Below are 22,338 nucleotides of genomic sequence, written 5' to 3' on the forward strand. Positions count from 1 at the left end.
GAGAATTGAGGTGTTTGGCAGGCACATTTTTTTCTTTCACCAGTTTACAATTGTGATCCGTGAATGCTGTTGGTTTGCTGGCTTGTTACACACTTGTTCTGTGGGACATGGCCAGTGAAATGCCGGCACTCCCAGTGAACCTTGGAAACTCCCTGTCCTTTTGAGGCTATGGTCTTTGGTTTCGCAGGCAGAATGCAGGCCAGCAGGGATATTGGTCCTCTGATAACTTTTTCCCCTTTTACAGTGGTCACTAAATTGCTTTAGTTAGCCCTTAGTGGTGCATGCCCAACTGGTAGGGGGTGGTATTCCAAATTTCCTCCCAGTTTGGAGATCCATCATGTCAGACAGATAGGTCTAGAAAGTAGTTCAAAATGGCACAGCCTACCTTATCTTTCTACCCCTCCCAATGTTCCTCCCACACCAGAGTAGATTTTTGCTGTACAGCAGTCCATTCTGTCACAAGATATGTGGCTGGTGCTCTCCAAAGGTGCCATAGAGAGCGTTTGAGACTCATAAAGAAGAGCGGGTTGTTATTTTTACTATTTCCTCATAAAGAAGAAAGGCGAGGCGCCTCTGGCCTATTTTAGATCTTCAGCCTCTGAATGCCTTCCTGTAGAAGGACAAATTTGAAATGCTCACGCTAGCCTAGATCCTGTCTGCTTTGGACCCTGGTGACTGGATGATGTCCTTGGTCCTACAGGGGAAGTATTTTCATATACCTGTTCTGCAGTCCACATACATTATCTATGGTGCAAGGCAGGCCAGAAGCAGTTTCCACTTTTCTGTGCTAGCTTCCTTTCAGCCTCACCAGCGCCACTTGGGTGTTCACGACAGTGATGGCTCTGCCCACTGCCCATCTTTCGGAGGTCTGGGATATTTGTATACTTGTACCCTGATGACTGGCTATTGAATGTGGGCTCGAAACAGTCTGTCACGGGCCTCCTCCGGACAACTACAAACCTGTTTGTCATTGTTGGGGTTGACTATAGCTGAAGTCCCACCCGACTCCTTTGCAGAGACTTCTATTCATTAGAGCAATCCTGGAGACAATAGAATTAAATGATTCTCTCCCCTGCAACAAGTCCAGGACATTCATGGCTAGGATCTCAGTAGACCAGGCCACAATCCTAGATCACGGTGGGAGCAGCATCAAGGCTTCCTGGCCCCTTAGCCGACTTCATTGTCTCATAAGCCATACACCATATTGCATATGTGGGAGCAGCAATGGATTCTAAACGTCAGGTGGTCCAGCATCAAGGCATTCTGACCCAAGCCATCCAGGTCACGGAGGAGATGGCTCTAGTGCTACAGTGATGATCGCTAAAACACAGTTGGTACATCTGCAGGCCCTTCTCCCTTCCACACTTAAAAATTACAGTGGTGACAGATGCATTTTTGCTGGAATGGGGAGCACACATCATAGTAGGAGCTTTTTCGACTGGATCCAACACAAAAAACACTTCAAAAAGACCCTAAAACAGGTCAACTCATCCTTAGCCCTTCAAAGAAACGGAAAATGGACAAACCTGTACCAGCTCCACTTCCTTTAAAAAAAAAAAAGACATTGCAACTCCTCCTTTAAGGATTCCTTCTCCACCTCCTTCTCCACACCACTCTCCTATCCCATATTCACCCCTCTCACCATCTCCTCCACCTCCGGATGATGATGACCCCTCTGAAGACCTAGGGGATGATCAACCTTTAGGGGAACCCAGTCCTCCTGGTATCCCAAAAGACCCATGAGAGGATTATGACGCACCAGATGTCCCAGACACACCTCAGGACGACATCTACCCAGCTAGGCCATCCCCTCCTGAGGACACTATAGGGTTCACTCAGCTTATACACAGGGCAGCAGAAAATCACGGGTTGAACTTACACAAAGACCCTGTAGAGGAAGATTTCCTCATGGACACTTATTTCACCATCCCAAAGGTCCACTGCCATTCTCCCAATGTTAAAAGGGGTAATCAAACACGCTCCTAAAGTGTTTAAGGACCCTGTAAGGGCCAGAGTCATTAACCCCAAGGTAGAAAAAAAGTACAAAGCAGTTCCAGCTGATCCTGTTTATATTAAAGGACAAGTAGCCTTAGATTCCTTAGTGGTCTCCAATGCCAGGAAAAGGGCTAATTCACAAACCACTAGAGATGCTCCACCTCCTGATAAAGAATCAAAACTGCTGGACGCGTCTAGTAAAAGAACGGCATCCCAAGCAGCTAACATATGGAGGATTGCCAACACACAGGCTTTGCTCGCAAGATTTGATAGGGCACACTACGACGAGCTAGAGACACTACACAACACCTTCCAGACCAATACAAAACATGAGCTAATGATCTCATCCAGGAAGGCAAGCTCATAACTAATACTTCCATTTGTTGTGCTCTGGATGCTGCAGATACAGCATCCCGAGCTATTAATACCAGTGTCCTTTTACGCAGACATGCCTGGCTACACATTTCCAGCTTTAAACCCGAGGTTCAAACCACCATATTAAATCAACCATTTGACCAGGAACACTTATTTGGGCCCACTGTAGATTTATCTTTAGAAAAGATGAAAAAGGATACCGACACTGCCAAATCAATGAGAGCTTTGCAATCGCAAGCTCCCAGGAGTTCCTTTCGTCGCTCCTCTTATAGGGGAGCCTCTAGAGGTTTTGCCACTGATAACCCCTCCACTTCCTACAAGAGTTCCACTCAGACCTCATCTAACAGAGGCTACTATAGAGGAGGCTACAGGGGCAATAACAACAAGGGTAGAGGCAAAAATATTAATACTCGTACCGCCTACACCCCTAAACAATGACTTCCCTCCACCCTCCCCCCCCCCCATCCCCCCCCCCCCCCGACCACTCTACTCCGGTCGGTGGAAGGTTGCTACAGTTCCTACCTGTCTGGAACGACATCAGCACAAACAGGTGGGTGAGACAAATCATCCAATCAGGTTACTGCCTAGAGCTCACTTCCACTCCCCCAAACATACCACCCAAACAGCGTCCAATGTCAACAGACCACTTAACGCTTCTAAAACATAAGTACTTTCCCTCTTACAAAAACATGCCATAGAACCAGTTCCCCTTCATCACCAAAACACAGGGGTTTACTTCCTGAACTTCCTTATTGCAAAGAAGGACGGAACTCTGAGGCCCATTTGGACCTCTGGCCATTAAACCTCTACATATAATCAGACCATTTCCACATGGTCACTCTTCAACAGGTCCTCCCGCTACTCAAAGAAGGCGACTTCCTTGCCACATTACATCTCAAGGACGCCTACTTCCACATTCCGATTCACCCTGCTCACAGGAAATATCTTCAGTTTGTGGTGGACGGACAGCATTACCAGTTCAAGGTTCTCCAATTCGGAGTCACCACAGCACCCAGAGTCTTCACAAAATGTCTGGCAGTGGTGGCAGCCCACCTAAGAAGACATCAAATTCACGTCTTCCCATATTTGGACGACTGGCTCATAAAAGCCAAGTCGCATACCCACTGTGTAAATCACACACACGCCACAATCTAACTACTTCACGATTTAGGGTTTACCATAAACCTCGCAAAATCGCACCTCCAACCATCCCACATCCAACAATATCTGGGTGCCACAATAAACACCTCAAAGGACCTTGCTTATCCCAGCCCAGCCAGGGTAGTAAGCATGCAAGCCCTTATAACAAGATTCCAGCCGCAACACTCACTCCCAGCTCGAGTGTTCATGCAACTCATAGGGATGATGGCCTCTTGCATATTCATAGTACCTCATGCAAGACTCCAGATGCGCCCCTTACAGGAATGCCTGGCACGTCAGTGGAACCAAGCTTAAGGTCAATTAACAGATCTGGTGTTGATGGACGGCCGCACACATCGCTCTCTGCAGTGGTGGAACACCCAAAACCTTTCCAAAGGGCAACCGTTCATAGAGCTGGTTCCACAGATTGTGCTAACAGCAGACGTATCGCTCACCGGCTGGGGAGCTCATCATCTTCATCACACCATACGGGGCACATGAACACCTCAGCAAAGACTACTCCACATCAATCATTTGGAGTTACTAGCACTCTTCCTGGCATTAAAATCATTCCAGATACAGATATCAGGCAAAGCTGTCTTAGGCCACACGGACAATATGACAGCAATGTACTATTTACAAAAACAGGGGGGACGCACTCTCTCAACTAGCACAGAGCATATGGAGATGGGACATTCCTCAAAACATAATCCTGTTAGCCCAACATCTCCCAGGAATTCAAAATCACATGGCAGATCTGTTAAGTCGGCAGACACAACAGATTTACGAGTGGGAACTTCACCCACATGTTATTCAACCGTTCTTCCAAATGTGGGGGCAGCCATAGATATATCTCTTTGCCACACATTACAACACAAAATGCCCATGCTTCGCCGCCAGATATCCACACCCATTGTCCAAAGGCAATGCGATATGGAACTGGTCAGGCAGATTTACGTACGCTTTTCCACCTCTCCCACTCATTCCATTAGTGGTGCGCAAGCTGCAACAACAGTCGCTAACACTGATCCTAGTTGCTCCAACATGGGCCAGACAACCCTGGTACACAACATTGCTGGAACTATCACTAGTCCAGCACCAAAAACTACGCATCTCCCCACAGCTCTTAACACAGAACCATGGAGAGATCAGACACCTAGATCTAGCACAGCTCAACCTGGTGATCTGGCTCCTGAAGTCATAGAGTTTGGTTATCTCAATCTTCCACCTGATTGCATGAACGTCATCAAAGAAGCTAGGCGCCCCAAAACTCTGGCCTGTTATGCAGCCAAGTTGAAAAGATTGGTTGTATACTGTAACAATAACAACATCAATCCTCTAGATGCCTCCACGCAGCACATCATATTCTACCTACTGCATCTTCAAAGATGTAATCTAGCATACCCACTGCCCCCTGGTTCTCCCACACCCTCAAAGAGTCCAAAAGCAAATGCAAGAGACTCGAACGCTTGTGGAGAGTGAGCTACGACGTCCTAGCCAAGACATCTTACAAAAAGGCTTTAAAAGTTTTTCATAGAGACATCAAAGCTGCTAGGAGAGACTACTTCGTTAACCGCATTGTGAATGCTGACAATTCCTGGAGCGAGGTGTTTAAAGTAGTTAAATCATTCTTTAATCTCACGGCAATAGAGTCCAATATGACACCTACTCACGCCTTGTGCAACAAAATCGCTCACCACTTCGATAGCAAACTTTTAAAGGTCTATGACTCTTTCGGCCCATCAGCACCAACTAAAGAATCAGACACACCCCCTTCCAAGTTAATGGCTCCGCTATTTAGCTATTTCACGCCTATATCCTCTACGGAAGCGCTAGCGGCCATTCAGAACTGCCACTCCGGTGCACCAGTTGACCCTTGCCCGCCCAAACTGTGGAAAATACTATCCTCCCCCCTAGTGGACACGCTCCTCCAGTTATGGAACTCTTCACTGTCTACTGGCACTTTCCCTGACACATGGAAACATGCTACACTTTTACCTTTAAAAAAGAAACCAAATGGGGATCCGAATGATCTCAGCAACCTGAGACCCATTTCCCTACTCCCTGCCCCTGGTAAAATGCTCGAGAAACTAGTGCAACGACAAATGTCCACTTTCATTGAGCAAAGCGGAGTTTTACATGATACACAATCAGGCTTTAGGGCAGGTTTCAGCACAGGAATCACCCTCCTTGAGGTAGCTGAGTCGATAAGATGGTCGCTGGATTCAGGAGCCTCTTCTCTACTGGTGCTCCTGGATCTGTCGGCGGCCTTAGATACCGTGGACCACTCCATACTGGTCAAGAGACTACATGGTGCAGGATTTGGAGGAAAGGCTCTGGCTTGGCTGTCTTCCTTCCTGAGCGGACGCACGCAGAGGGTCGCCCTCAAGCCATTTGAATCTTCCCCACTTCCACTATGGTGTGGAGTCCCTCAGGGCTCCGCCCTGAACCCATTACTTTTCAACCTTTATCTGGCTCCGCTCTTCTCATTGATCAACAACTGGGGTGTGAAAGCGATTTCCTACGCCGAAGACACCCAGCTGTTCTTCTCTTTTAAGGAGCAGTCCGCTGAGGCTTTCATGAACTTCAAAGGCTGCCTACGTGACATAGCCATTTGGATGAACGCTAATAAATTAAAGCTTAACGCAGGAAAGACCGAAGTCATGTTCTTCGGTGTGGGCGGCGTCCCCCGATGCGGATCTATGGTGGCCAGAGGAAATGGGACCCCCACCTTCCCCCACTAACTGCATTCGTAACTTTGGTGTAAGGTGAGAATCTGATCTCTCTCTCCTAGCCCAAATTCAGCAGGTCTCCGCAACCTGTTTCAGAAAACTAAAAAACTTACGGAAAATTCTGCATCTCCTTCCGGAAGACTGCAGGAAAATAGTAGTCCATGCCACAGTCACATCTAGACTGGACTACGCGAATGGCCTCTATCTAGGTCTCCCCAAATACGCCATCCAACGTCTCCAGCTGGTTCAGAATGCGGCTGCGAGACTGGTTCGCCGGATCCCTTTCCGACATCATGTCTCTCCGCACCTCCAGTTGCTTCATTGGCTACCGGTCGAGAAAAGAATCATTTTTAAGGCAATGACCCTGGCCTATAGGGCCCTGCACGGGAATTGCCCTCGCTACCAGAAGGACAGAATATGCCCCTACAAGCAGAATCGGGCGCTACGCTCCAACTCTCTCAACCTGCTAAACCCCTCCCGCTTCAGAAAATCACGTCTGGGAGCCACTTACGGTTGGCTAGTTCAGAATCCTGTTTTCGTAAAGCCCTGAAAACATGGCTCTTCGGCTCGGCTTAAGGGGTTTTCGGAGGCCGGTCTTTTCTCACCTTTCTAGGTCAATCTAGCTTCCTCTACTGTCAGCGCCGGGACACCCCTGTTTGGGGTAGCTGTCGCGCTCTATAAGCTTCGGTATTATTATTATTACACATCAATTAGATTACATCTTGCTGCCATTGCAGCTTACCTACAAAATGGACAACATCTGTCACTGTTCAGGGTGCCTGCCATTAAAGCATTCATGGAAGGCCTCAAAAGAATAATTCCTCCCAGGGTACCTCCCTCCCCAGTGTGGAATTTAAACCTCGTTCTCACAAGATTAATGGGTCCTCCATTCGAACCTCTACATAAATGCGAGCTACAATTTCTTACATGGAAAGCCGCTTTCCTTGTAGCTATTACATCTCTTAGAAGAGTCAGTGAGCTACAGGCACTAACTATTCAAGAACCATTTTTACAACTCCATCATAACAAACTGGTTCTCAGGACAAATCCCAAATTCCTTCCTAAAGTTTTTTCTCCCTTCCATCTCAACCAATCTGTTGTGTTTCCAGTGTTCTTCTCGCAACCACAAACAGTAGCAGAAAGAGCTCTTCATACCCTAGACGTAAAAAGAGCACTCCTTTACTATATTGACAGAGCAAAACCTTTTCACAAAACAAAACAACTTTTTGTATCCTTCTCACCACCACATAAAGGCAATCCCATATCAAAATCTGGCATTGCAAGGTGGATCGTCAAATGTATACAAATTTGCTATCACAATGCAAAATGTACACGGTCTATTCCCCCTAAAGTAGAAAATCAAAAGGAACTAGCCCCACGGTCGAGGGGGATATGTGTATGTAGATATGAAGAAACAGAATAGTCTCTTTAGTCAAGGGAAACCATTTAGGTTTTTAAGAAAGGCCTCACCCACCAACCTAGTTGGTGGCATGCTTCATCATCGGCCACCACTAGGGGTACCGAATGTATCCCAAGTGTGCTGCGACGCCTGCAATTGCAGCGGAGCTGGTTTATTGTCAAGGTGAGTGTGCAGTGATGGTGTAGTGCGTGTATATTTAAAAGCTGTCCCTCTGGTTCCAAAAACCAATTAGAATTATTTAATAATGGGCCATGGGCAGCATTAAAAGGAGGCAGGGGATGGCTAAGGAGGTATCAATGGCCGCCACCATCCAGTGGGGTCAACATGTTTCAGCCAGTGCCTGGAAACTGGGGCTGGCTTTCATCAGGACCAAGAAAGTGGAAGGTGAGAGGACAGGTCTAACAGAGTGTGTATAGCCGTCTATGTGCGGCACACGCTAAGGCGCCTTAACTGGCAGAGAGGGTATTCCTCTTATCTCCAATCCTGTGGGAGGGAAAAGACAAACATACACAAAACATACCACATATAATGTTAGCCTCAAGCAATATCAAGTAACATGAGTGACATGGTATACCGCGGTGGAGGTGCAGAGCAGTACGGCACGTGAGGCAGTGTCAAAAGCGTGCTATAAGTGGCGGTGCACGCAAAAAATACGCGGTAATGTGTTTAGTGGCTCAAGGACACGGTAAAAACATGGTGAACAAAAAAACTAGAATGAACCCATCAATGCTTACACCAAAGATTAAAGGGGCCGGCTCCATGAGTCAGGAGTAGGGGCATTCTGTCACAGCTACCATCTGGACAGGGTAAAAAAAGAGAGAGAAAGGCACCAAAAGAGGGGGAAGTAAATAAACTTAACCGGCAAAGGAATCAAAGCCGGTCAGAGATTAGATCCCACCTACTTGTAGCTGACAGAGCTCATACTGCAAACCTGTGTGGCCTCTCTCCGACTCCGTGGTTGGGTTATGAGCAGAGGAAGCTGAGGCTTAAATAGCAGACCTGCCAATATAGCGCTCAGGTGTGGGGAGCAGCTGCAGGCAATTAACAGGCAGGTGTCTGTAAAAAAAGAAAGAAACGGAAGACAGACACACAGGGACCGGTAAAGTACCGTGCAAAAAGAAAAGAAAGTCTAAAAGGACTAATAAGACCAGTGCGTCACACAGAAGGTGTGTAACCGCGCATCGGCAGTGAAGTGCAGCTCGCACATGCCAAGCAATGTGGCGAGTGTATTATGCGCATAAGCAGAGAGGCCAAAAGCCGGGGGTAAATCGCGCACGTAACCGACAAAGAGGCATGTATGTGTGGTTCATGGGCAGTGCCTCCAGAGTGGGTAAGGAGTAGCGTGAAGTTACTTATGTCAACTGCAAATCACAGAAGAAGTCAAAAGTGAAACCAAATATAATGAAAAAAACATTTAAAAAATATTAGGAAAAAAATAATGAAAAAAATAATAATAAAATAAAAGCAAAAATAAAACAGAAGAAGCGCAAGTGTGGAGGGACGATCTCAATTATTCTGGGTATTTCAAGGTATCTGGTCATTAAGACCTTCCACATGGGTGGACAGGCGGTATACCCAGCGTTGCTCCTTGTCAAGAAGAAACTTCGCCATGTTATCCTGGGTAGGGTTAAATTGTTCAATCACAGTCCAGTACATGTCATTGGGGGTATGACCCCGTTCAGCGTAGTGGCTGGTCAATTTGCTCATTGTTTTTTTGCAACGAATTGTGCTGCAGTGTTCCACAATCCTTAGCCTCACTTTTCGAGTAGTCATGCCAATGTACCTGAGGTTGCAGGGACATTGAATCAGGTATACCACATGTGTGGAGTTGCAGTTAAGTGTGTTTTTGTTGGTACCACACCTTGTCTGGTTCCAAGTCCAGGTTTTTGGATGGTCTAGTGACATGACAGATGCTGCAATCCCCACAAGGGTAGTGCCCAGTGACTTTTGGGAGGCCCCAACTGTCGCAGATAGTGTTGCGGATGGGTTCTTTGAGTTTAGGCCGTGTAGAGACCAGGCGATCTTTTAAGCTGGCAGCTCGTTTGTGTGCAAATAAAGGTGGATCCCAGTTTCTAGTACCAGTATTCAGGATAAGCCAGTTTTTTCTAATGATCTTCATCATTTGATTGCTGGCAGTATTAATGGTGGTAACACAGGTGAGGGGGGCAGTGGAATCCGCCTTGGTGTAGTCTTCCAACAGGGCATCGCGGTTCTGGTTGTGAGCCCTTTTATTCGTTGTTTCAACAACCTTGCGTGGGTAGCCCCTCTGTTGTAGCTTCACTGAAAGGTCAGCCGCTTGGTGTTTGTAATCGGTAGTAGAGCTACAGTTTCTGCGGAGGCGGAGAAACTGGCCAAATGGTAGGTTTTCCCGCAGAGGTCTGGGGTGAAAGCTGTTGAAGTGTAGCAAGGAGTTCTTGGCAGTGGGTTTATGGAAAGTGGTGGTGGTGAGAACGCTGTTCTCGCTCCTAATAGTCAGGTCAAGGAAGTCCAAAGAGTCAGGACTGGCTGTATGAGTGAACCTTAAGAAGTTGTCCCGGGCATTGAGCCAGGTGGTATAGGCAAGCAACATCTCTGTGGAGCCCCTCCATATGAGGAGGATGTCATCGATGTAGCGACGCCACAGTCTAATATTAGAACTGAATGGATTGGTGTTGCCCAGGATGTGCGTAAGTTCAAAGTGATATACGTATAAACCCGCCACGCTTGGAGCGAAAACACTACCCATGCTGGTACCGTTGGTTTGTTAGTATATCTTGCCTTCGTACTCAAAAAAGTTTTCTTTCAGCGCTAGGGTTGCACACTGAATGATAGTGTCTGCGAGTAGCGTAGCTCCAGGGGTTTGCAAAGAGCATCTCCGCAAGAACTTGGATGGTGGCGTCTTGGGGGATGCTCGTGTAGAGGCTCTCAATATCGAGACCCACCAGGAGTTCCGTCGTGGGGTCAAAGGTGATGTCTTTGAGAATGCCCAGGAGATGCTTTGTATCCTGGATATAAGTAGAGGCCTTTTGCACCATGGGTTTCAGAAAGAAGTCACAGTACCTCGATAGAGGTTCTAGTAGGGAGTTAATACCGGAGACAATGGGTCTCCCAGGAGGGGGTCTGGGAGGTTTATGCACTTTAGGGAGGGTGTGAAAATACAGGACCTTCCCCCTAAAGCCCACTCTACTCTAAAGATAGGGGCTTCAATGGCATTCTTAGGGAACATTCCCTTAGATGACATCTGCAAAGCAGCTACATGGTCTACACCGCACACATTCACAAACCACTACTGTGTAGATGTGCAGGCAAAACAAAAAGCTAGTGTGGGCCAAGCTGTACTCAAAACGCTATTTCAAACTACTTCAACAGATATTGGTGGCCTCCGGTAAGGAGGAGTACTGCTATGCAATCTATGCACAGTGTGTGATCTGCAGCTCATATGCCTCGAATGTAAAATGCTACTTACCAGTATGCATCTGTTCTTGGCATGTAGAGCTGCAGATCCACACACGCCCGCCCACATCCCCGGCTGCCTTTATCTGTCCCAGTATTATCTTGTTTAGATACAGCATACATGGACATCTATTTCTGTTTCTCATAAAACTCGATCATTTCCCTTATTGGCAAAAAAACAATCTGACGATGGAGTTGATGCCCATGCGCACTATTGTCCAAAGGAGGAGCCACCTATCTCGTGACTTCCAAAGACTTTCCAAGACAACAACAAAGTTCAAACATCAGGGCCCAACACCAGATGGCGATCTATGCACAGTGTGTGAATCTGCAGCTCTACATGCCAAGAACAGATGCATACTGGTAAGTAGCATTTTCCTTTTCTGGCGACACTTTGTGTCCTCCTTCTGCTTGTTGGTTCAGTAAAGCAATTGTGTCAGTGACACAAGCTTCTCTTGTCTTTGATGCCACTAATAGGTCATCAATGTACTGAACCAAAACCGAATTTCCTGGCATAACCAATTTCTCCGGGGACTTTTTCAAAAATCTGGTTAAAAATCGATGGGCTCTCTGTGTACCCTTGAGGAACTCGGCACCATGCCAAAATACAGTCTCCGAACCGGAATGCAAAAAGATATTGGCTATCCGGATGTAAAGGAATCGAAAAGAAGCATGGCACAAATGAATCACCGTGCACCAATGTGCATCCCAAGGCATCTGATACAAAATCACTGCTGGATTAGGTACTACTGGACAACAGGGTACTACTAACTTATTAATCTTCCTCAAATCTTGCACTATCCTATACTTGCCACTATGCCTCTTAATCCCCATGATTGGTGAGTTACAAGGACTGCTCATTATCTCTTTCAAAATACCTTGCTCAATCATTTGATCAATTACTGGAGCAATTCCTGCTTTTTACCTCTAGACTCTGTATTGGGGTGTATTCGGATAAATTGCACCCTTTTTTACCATTATTTTAATTGGGTCTACATTTGCCATCAGACCATTTTCTTTTCCAGAAAAATCCCACACATTTGATCTCACTGTGTTTTTCAGCTCATCAGGCAAACTGCTTACAGTAGGAAGTGAAAACATCTCATCCACCTCTGTCCCTTGTTTCGCTAGCATCATTTTAAAAGCAACATCTTCATCAGGTGTTTGGAAAGCAATACTATCAGGTGTACAGAAGATAGTGCAATTTATTTTACACAGCAAATCCCTCCCCATCAGGTTTACCGGACTCAAATCACATACCACAAACTGATGCATGTCTCTGAAATTTCCAATATTCACTTCTACTGGTTTTGTGACTGGGGTCTTTATTTGAGACTCCTACAACTTGGTTAGTTTCTCACAAGAGGGGTAGGTTTGGAATTTCTGCTGCTCTCACAGTAGAACGGGTAGCACCAGTATCCACTAGATAAGTGATGTCATTTTCTTCAACTTTCCCATCAAAAAATGGACCTGACTGATCTACCGCCAAAGATGCGCCAAGCACGCACTCTTCCTCCTCCCTCAGGCACCGTCATTGAGACTCGTCCGAATCACTCATTACTTTGCATCCATTATTGTTCAATCGTTTGTGTATTCTTACCACTTTCTCCACAAAATCAGGTGTTCGCACTGTTTCTCTGCCCTTTGAGCGCTCACATGGTTGGGCATAGGGGCTTGTGGCAGCTGCAACTGAGGAGTAACTACCTGCTGCTGCTGTTGTTGCTGGTTCACAACACCACCTCATTCTGCATCTGTGGATTTAAAATTTGATTTACCCCAATACTCTGTTGAACATTTCTACACTCATTCTTTCAATGTCCATGCATTCCGCACGTGTGACAAGGATATTTCTTTTTCGCTTCTTCTCTACTCATTCGTCCTCTTCCTTTGTTTCCATTTAACATTTGACTAGTCTGATTCTGACCATTCATCTAGTTGTCATTTTGAGAACCAGGATTTGCCTCTTGGTGTTCTGCCAACTTTATTTGTGCCCACATCATTTTCTCTTTCAACTTTTTGTGTTTTGCATCAATATCATCACTACAATACTTCGCATATTCAAGATGTCGTCTATGGGCTTGCTTTGCCAGCAAAGCATATACTGTTGAATCATCGGACTAATTTATGATCTCAATCCATACACAAACCTATATACAAAATGTCCCATAGAATCAGAAATGACTTTATTCGATTGCTTTGTAAGACGATCATAAAAGTACATATTTACAATAGATATTTAAAAGTTATAAAAGACTTTTAAAAGAAAAAATGTATACACAGTTGGAAGTCTTCATACTAAAAGAACATATTAAAATCCGTGATTACAATACAATTGTTTTCCTGTGATTAAGTACTTTCTTTAAAAACATACATATCCTCCATGCCCTGTTGATATCATCCAGTAATTGCAGCACGAGAAAGGCTGGAAGACATTGTCTCAGACCCAACTCCCTCATTGTTGGGACAAGCCAGACTTTCCTCAAGTTACTATAAAATTTGCAAAATAAAAGGACATGTAAAGTCGATTGCTCTGAACAATTGTCACACGGACATGGGCCTAAGGTTCGTGACCAATCATTTATACATGGGAAACTCACAAGCCTATGATAGATATTACATCTGAAACGAGTTAGTAGTAATCTATCATAGCCACCAGGTTCAAACAACAAATACGACTGAATATTAAAAGAGGACTTCTCTATATCTATTCCAAATTCTGAAGCTACCTCCACTATTTTCTTGTGAAGATTCTTCGTTCTCCATTTTATACTCTTGCACAGAAACAATTCCTCAACTCCATATGAACCCAATCTGTCTGAACCTATGGTGCCAATAATCATCTCTTCCAAATCCACTCGCAATTTACTTACATCTATTTTCTGTGGTTGGGGTTTTTTCTTTTCTATTCCTTTTGCCCATTCCTATAAATCTTCTGATGAAAACCCTATATAATTCCCTGCTACTGGAGTGACAGTCAGTTCTTTCCTTCTTGTATTTACGGATAAAATTCTCTTCGGAGTTTGTTACTGTCTCAATATTTGGGAGATCTTATAACGACACATTCGAACCAGTCTCACTAGTTTGATCCTCTAACACCACCACCTCTTTTCTAGCACTATTCTGTGGGTTTGTCACGGTTTGTAATTTCGAGGTGTCTCATTTATCACCATACAAAGGAATAACAGGACAGATTGTTACTGGTACTATCAATGCTTCAGCATTCAACCCTAACTGATTTATTTTCTGAATTATTTCTTCTTTTGTCTTATTCAATGCATCCCTTTCTTTTTCCTGTAATATTCGGGTGACTGTTGGATCACACAGAACCTGCGGAACTAAGGGAGTTCCCATCATTGGCGCACTTGGAGTTGTATCTCTAACATTCTCTTGATAGGGCGGAGGTGTTTTAACTAAAATGTCTTCTAATAACTCATCGTCAGATTCATCACATCCTACTCCTGTTCCACCCATAGGTTTCATTTTTTCTTTACATTTACTTCCTTCGTGATCCTCAGCCATTAACACTGGATACAAGCCCTCCGTTACTACAGCTCTTCTCCATCTTTTCATCCGATCCCCTTGAGTATCAAATCGGTACATAGGTAAAAATCTTCTATTAATTCTTCTACCTCCTCTCTATTTCTCTCGTTCAAATGCCTCAACTTCCCATTCCTCCAAAGCTTCATACTGTGTTAACTTAGGATTTGGTTCTTATGAATTCATCCTATTTCTTAAATTCTGAAGAATCCTTACATTGAAAGTACCATGCTCTGGAAAAGCTAGAACACAGTCACCTTTCGTATATTCCACCCTATTTTTCAACCAGACGCAAGTATGGTATCCTCGTTCCATCATCCTAAAAGAAGTAGGAGTATTAGGAGGTGCCATAAGAATTGCCTCTCTAGTTACTACATGCTTGTCCTTCTTAAAGAAATTTTTGATTTTATTAATCAACTTCATTCTTCCGATTCCTTTTACTAACTAAATTCAATAAGCAAAATCCAGAAAATTCTTCCGTATTCTCATGTATCCTATTTGCTAACACTCGTCCTATACCAGCGCAACTCACACTAACAATCCAATTAGGTCTCACTATGTATCCTTTTCCGTAACCAATAGCAATGCGGTTCTTGTCTACTGGCTAATCAGAGCTTACAACACACCCACTTGTCTGACCAATGTCAGCGCGGCTACTTGTGACGTCAGTATTACTCCTACTACTGACCCTCCCTTTACAATCTGCACTTGTTCCACGCCCACCGTTTCAACCAATACAAGCACGGCTCTTTGTGATGTCAGTATGACTCCTGCTACTGACCCACCCTTTACAAGGTAATACGACAGTGTGTTTTCTAATTTTTCTTTTAAAATTTCCGTTAGTAGTAATGTAAAAACAGAGCTACTCTGTCTGCTCCGCTAAACCATAGATAGTTTTCTTCATTTGTTTAAAAAAGAAAATACTTCCTGTCACTACGAGTAAAACCACTGTTTACCCTTCACTTAAGCTCAGGGAGGACGGGTTACTCCTCTCTTGAGTAAGGCCAAAGTTTCACAGGTGGGCCCTTTGCTGTCATACACACTCTAGTCTTATACGATATAGTCCGAATATAACACTGCCAGCCCTCCGTAGCTTCTCAGTATTATGACAACAGATGAGTAACCTTCTGCAGTGTGATTTCCTTACCACACTCCTCTAAATTCCATTCCTGGGATTCCCAGGTATCTCTGTACCTGTAATTCCAGACAACATAGAACGCGACACTAACTCTTAGTGTTAAACATATAGTTAATAATCAATAATCAGTAACTAATAATCACCAAACTAATCAATAATAACCATAATTCTGCTACCAGAAAAACTGATCCAGCGGAAGGCCAAGGTTGGAAAATTCACTAAACCAAAAATGTCAATGGGCCCATATTCATTTATCCGAAAGTTTCATTCAAAATCCCTGGCCAATCCGCTGGGGTTCAAGTTTTTTATTTCACTTAAGTTCTGATTAGTTGGTTTTCTGAGAGAACATTTAATTTAAAAAAAAAAACTCCATGCCTAACTAATCTTCATGAATCAACACTCTTTCCTCTGATCGATGGACCATTAGTTGCGTTAGTTGATAGGGATATTAACAACTATTTAACTAATCCACAGATCTCAGTGAAATAACCACAGACTCTGGGTAAGATTCATACGCTTTATCTAAGAATTCAGTCATAAATTGAACGCTCATTTACAGATTCACAGTGCAAGCATCATCATTCTTATTGTGGGAGAAAATTAATTTAGCAAGAACATTCAATAACAGATTTCATTCAATAAATCAAAATGCAAAAGAGTGGATAGATGTAGAGACAAAAGGCATATAGATAAAATACTTTTGCAAAGAAATATGCAAAATTGAGACAGATGATAATTACCTAAAGAAATACTGAAAACCACCCCTCTGACCAAAGGACTGGTGGGGGTCCCCTGAATTAGGATCAAGAGACAAAGATTATAGGACAGGATCAGGACAGAACAGATACTTACTAGACTTTCCCTATAAACCTGACGCACCGGGTCGCATCCCTCTCTTACACTCTCTCCCTCCTCAATGTTCTTCCGAAATCTTCTAATCCAATTCAGGCTGTCATTTAGATCTGAATCTTCCCAGTCTTCTCTCTTTTCTTTTCTTCTTGCTGCTCTCGTCTCTCTCTCTCTTTCTCTCAGCATCGATGTCTCTCCCTTGCTAACTTAAGTCACTCTAGTTATAGTCTTTATTTTTACATGTCCCACCCTCAAAGGTTGCAAATATTGATGAAATACGGAATATAATTGGACGGGGGTAGGGGAGTCATCGTCACACCATGCTGACATTCATTTTTATTAATCCTCCTTTGTCTTGCAAATCTTTCCCCTGTAGCTCATTCAAAATTTATATTTCACTTATTTCCCATACATCTATTGTTGCCAATTTAATAAAAATTGTAATACAGTTCCACAGACGAGGAATACTACACATCTTCTTTCACACAACTTTTTTCCTTGAATCTGGGTAGTCTTTCAGCTCCGCGGTCATTAGGTCACATTGTGAATTCACTGGGCATGCGCAGGTCCCATTTCATCCAGCGCCATTTTCCTCTGTTCATGCACAATAGCAGGCCCAAATGTGCACTATCAATAAAGGAATCATAACAGATGTTAAATTTCTTAAATATATATAGTTCTCACTGTTTACCACCCACTTCTACTCTAACTTATGTTATTATTCTCTTGAGCAAAAACATTAATAATAGCAGCTTTCCTTTTAGCTCACACAAGCATATGCCGGGCATGTGGTACCTCACAACCACATTTCAGTCCTTCTTGTGTATGCGTGAGAGTTTTTCCCTCTCAATGCGGGTTAGTCAAGTCACTTCTACGTAATTCAGGTTTGCACATGCGCAAAGCAATTTCCAAGTTAAAGCGCGTTTTAGTTGCGTTGCATTAATTCCGTGTTAATTAAACGTGCATAAAGCTTTCTCCCGCTTGTCAATGTCTGGTGTATATTATTTTGTGTCTCTTTCTACAGATTTTAATTGTTAATAGAAGTTAATGAGGGATTTCTCCAAACAAGTTTTTTTTTCTTGAATCCTTGCTCCATCAGTGCCACCCCAGCCCTCCCCTAGGTCGGGCCCCTACCAGAGGTGTTACCGTGATCCCAGGTGGCAATATGTAAAGGGGCATATGGTGTTGCTCTCGATGCAACCTCCCCTCTCCCCCCACCCCGCCTACCCGTGAGTACTCCTTGCTCGTGTGACGTGGTATAGAATCCCGGCATGCTTTAAGGACCTTGGAGGCCGCCACAAAGCTAGACTGTAGTTCAGCATGTGAACTGATGGATCCAGAACCCAGAGCAGTCCGTCCCCTTTTATTGGCCTGGAAGCTAGTGTTTTCTACATTCCCTCTGCTAGTTCCAAGTGGGTAGCTCATATTAATTTTGTCAGTAAGTCTTGACACAGTACCTCTTAGGAGCGAAACTTCAGTGAGTAGTTGTTTAACAATTAATTTCAGCTGAGTTAGTTTGCTCTGACAGGAGCACTTACTAGTATTCAATAGACCACCGTCAGCCACACTCTTCGCCCCCCGGCATAAGTACAAATATCAACCTTCTCAGTCATAGTGCTCAAATGTACCAAGGGGTTAAACCGATTTGCGCGTACAATAGCAGATGCCACAACTGGGCCCACAGAAATATCACTTGGACCAAAATCAGGTACGCTATGCAGTGGTGCTGAAAGGTTACGAGTCCCAGACTCACCGCCTGCTATGTCTGTGCCCTCTGCATCATTATCATCTTTGGGAACAGGAACCATAGTTATGCCTGCCCTAGATAAGGTCTTTCTAGGAAGTTATTTTGTGTTTTTTTAAATATCCGTCACTCTCCATCCTGTATCGAGCAGTTTTTATGACCACTGAGTAAACTCTCCACCTCTTCAATTAGAGTGTCAACGTCATTGGCCACTCAATTCTCTTCTGCACTAGATACAGCCCGTTTAGCCATTTTAGTAACCCCATTACGGCTCCCTTTTGTCTTCCTTTAACCCATTTCTGAGGAGGCCCTTAACCAAAGATTACCAAGCCTCGCCGTGACGAGGGGGCGGGGATAACAGTAACGTGGTCCGGCAAGAAGAACAAGAGATCGAGATGCCACTGCCAGTATGTGCCCCTGCCCAGCCGTCTCCCCTCTAGTCTCAGTGGCCCGATGCCAGTTACACGGTCAACGAGGCTAAGCCAATCACAGGACACGTATAGCGAGTCTACTCTTGTGTTTATACAAGAGGGTCCAGCAGAGGTGGGGGCTACAGAAATATAAGGCGAAAGATGTAGCTACAGTACCTGCAATATCTAAATATCCGGTGAGCTCAATTGATGGAAACGTTGGTGGCCAACTTCAGAGCCAAGGGGTCTCTGGGTGTGTCCCGCGCTGCAGGAGAGGGCAAGCGCTTTAAAGAGGCGGCGAGGATGTCGGAAGCACCTCCTCTCCTGGGCTGATGCTTGCTGGGACAGCGAGTCCCCCGGCGAAGATCAAAGACACCTGAACCACCTGCGCCGCGGTACATGGCAAGCGCTTTAAATCGCGAGAGGACGATGTCGGGGGGCCTCTCCCTCCAGGGCTGATGCTTGCTGGGACAGCGAGTCCCCCGGCGAAGATCAGACCCCTCAATCACCCGCGCTGCGGAAGATGGCAAGCGCTTTAAAGCGTGCAGCAAGGGGAGGATGTTTGGAACCCCTCCTATCCTGGGGTGATGCTTGTTGGGACAGCGAGGCAGCCCCTGGCGAAACTCGGACACCTGAATCACTCGCGCCCTGGCAGAAGGGGAGCGCTTTAAAGCGCACAGGGAGAATGGCGGAAGCCCCTCCTCTCCTGGGCTGTTGCTTGCTGGGACAGCGAGGCCCCCGGCGAAGAGCAAAGACACCAGTAAGTAGATATGCCATTCACTGTTTCCTAGCCCCAGGGCTTTAAGTGGGAGGAAAAAACTAAGGGGTCTCCCAAAGGGGCGTGGTCAATGTAATTAAGGGCGTGGCTTAAAAACACGTAAGCTAAAAATCTGTGTTTAGCATAGTGTGCTGCCCGACTTGTATTTTGCTGTTTCTGTCATTGCGTCCAGATATATGATACAAGTCACATCATACCTACGTGTCAGGACTATTGGCTTTGTCAGTGGTTGTTAGTTGCATAAGATAAATAAGCAGCAACTATAGCTTGTATATAATATTGAAAAAGTGACACCACGACAATGTTGCTGCTCCTGAGTTTCAAAAACAGAAGGGAAATCCATAGAGAAAAAGACTCTCTTTAAAGGATTTCCCTTTCTCTACAAGGCTCACCACGCCAGGCGCGCAACACCCATTGAACTCAAAGGGCTTCAGCCCCCCCCCCCCCCCCCTCCCCCCCTCGTGTGTGGCAGCCCGGGATGAGACCGCTTCCCGGCAGGCACAAAGCCGCGCCCGAGCACTTCACAGGTCTTTAAAAAGACCATTTGCATGTTAATGAGGCCTCGCTGTTGTTTCACCCCTTCTAAGAGCCCCTGCAGCTCCACTCTGCCTAGATTGAGCCCCCCCACCCCCAAAATCAGCGCCACTCTGCCTACTGTTTAAAGATTCGGCCCCCCCCCCCCCCCCCCCGAAATTTGGCTCTAGTTGCGCCTCTGCACCATGCGCACATCGAAGTGCTGCTGTCACTGCAAATCCGGGTAAAAAAACGGGCCGCCTGTGCCAGTACACAAAAGAGAGCCCGATAGAGACCCGTTTCCAGGCCCCCTTAAAAAAACTGCCGGTGCTCAGACCCGGTGAGACCCGGCCCACTTAAAGCCCTGCCTAGCCCCACCAACTTCTCAGAGACAGGTTTGAGGAAGACAGTCCTATATGCAAGAAAATACAAATGATGTTCTTTGCAAGACAGATAGGCCAGTATCTCCTTAGTTGAAAAAAAAGTGTATGAAAACTATACACAAGACAACTGAACTTTCCATAATGCTTTCATCTTTCAAGCAATTCAGTTCCCTCTCAGCACAGGGAAAAAACACATGTACATAAGAGGCCATGCCAGATTATAGATGCAGTGTTCTTAAAGACTCCAGTCCTCCAGCGTTTCTAGAAGTTCAAAGGACACTGTCAGCAGCAAATCAATATACTTGAAATGAGTAATGACATCAGACCACTGGACCCCAATAATTCTTAGTCACAAATGCAAGTTAGCGAGAACTGTTCAGATGGATACGTCTAAACACAGATTCTTAACCTTTTGAATCCTCCCAGGTGCCAGACTACATCTGCAAAAATTGCTGACAGCTGGCCGCATCTGCTTCACACTGCGTTCGGACATTACAATATGGAGACACATATAGGTGCCACCTCTGCACGATGATGTCGGTTCTTCTTTTTCTACACCCTTCATGGATCTGGTGAGCCACGTCAACATTTCTGTAGTTAACTTCCAGAATCCAGACTAACAGTGTGCTAGGGAAATGCCCCCACCAAGGATGACTTTAGTCTCTGGGTTCAGCAGATACTCCTCTGTCTTTTTGGACGAAGTTTAATCTTTACTTGCCAAGGGTCTGATCGAGGTGTACAGAAGGCAGAGAGGAGTTCGGCCTGTTACTCCTGTTACTTTTTGATTCCCAATAAAGATGGTATTTTGAGATTTAGCTTGGATCTTAGGCTGCTCAATACCTTTCTGAGGAATGATAGGTTAAAAATTCTGATGTTGGTCCAGGTCCCATCAGGTTTGTACCCTGGAGACTGGATGGTGTCTGTTGATTTTCAGGAAGCGTATTTTCATGTACCAGTCCAGCAGTTGTACATGTGGTACCTAAGGTGCAGGGTCTAGTGGGGCATTATGGATTCACTGTCCTGGTGTTCGGCCTTACCTAGGCCCCCCGGGTGTTCATAAGGGTACAGTTGGTGGTCACATCCCACCTTCACAGGTTGAGGTACATTTGTTCCTCCACCTTGATGACTGACTCCTGGAGTCTCCATTACCACAGCTAGTCTTTGATCGCCTACAGGCGGTGGTCTCATTGCTGTCCACCAGGTTATTTTCGATCAATATATTCAAGTCCGACCTTCAGCTCATACAGTGAAATTTACTTCATAGGGGCCATCTTGGACACGGTGGCTCTGAGAGCATTTTCTTTCTGTGTCGAGTTGGGACATTTGGGCTGTCCCAAGGTTTTGTAAACAAGCCCTTTTTCCAGCTTGGATGATTCTGAGGCTTTTTGGTCTCCTGGCCTCATGCATCCTGCTAGTGCCTTTTGCTCGCTGTCAAATGCAGCTCTGCAGTGGAGCCTTTGCCTGCAGTCGGCCCAACATTGGGAGGGCCTATTGAATCACATTTAAATTTTGGACGTGGTGATGGCAGACTGACACAAACCTCTTGTGTAACACATTATTCTCTCTGACCCTGCAGGAGCTTTCATTTGGTAACAGATGTGTTGTCTCTGGACAGGAAGTTACCTGGATGATGTGGGGATGAGAAACATCTGGTCCTCGATGGAAAATTGGGACCATATCAGTCTTCTAGACCTGCGAAGAAAAATAACCTTCCCCTCAAGGCCTTTCTGCCTTTCATCGGGGCAGGTGTGTCCAGGTCCTGACAGAGAATATGACTGCTTTGTGGTACTTCAGCAGAAGGGTCATGTAATGTCTTGAGCTCTGCCTAGAAACGCACTGTACATGCTAGTAGCTCGTCTCTTCTTTGATGGTGAATCACTTGATTCGACTTA

At 45.3% G+C, this 22,338-nt stretch overlaps 1 protein-coding gene across 9 annotated transcripts in view; it reads left to right on the forward strand.

Moving 5' to 3' along the window:
• Positions 1 to 22,338, forward strand: part of ACACB (acetyl-CoA carboxylase beta) — a 2,187,049-nt gene that overhangs the window by 773,819 nt on the left and 1,390,892 nt on the right. The gene's annotated exons all lie outside the window — the stretch shown is intronic.

This window comes from Triturus cristatus, chromosome 11 (assembly GCF_964204655.1).
Source record: "Triturus cristatus chromosome 11, aTriCri1.1, whole genome shotgun sequence".
NCBI classification, from domain to species: domain Eukaryota; kingdom Metazoa; phylum Chordata; class Amphibia; order Caudata; family Salamandridae; genus Triturus; species Triturus cristatus.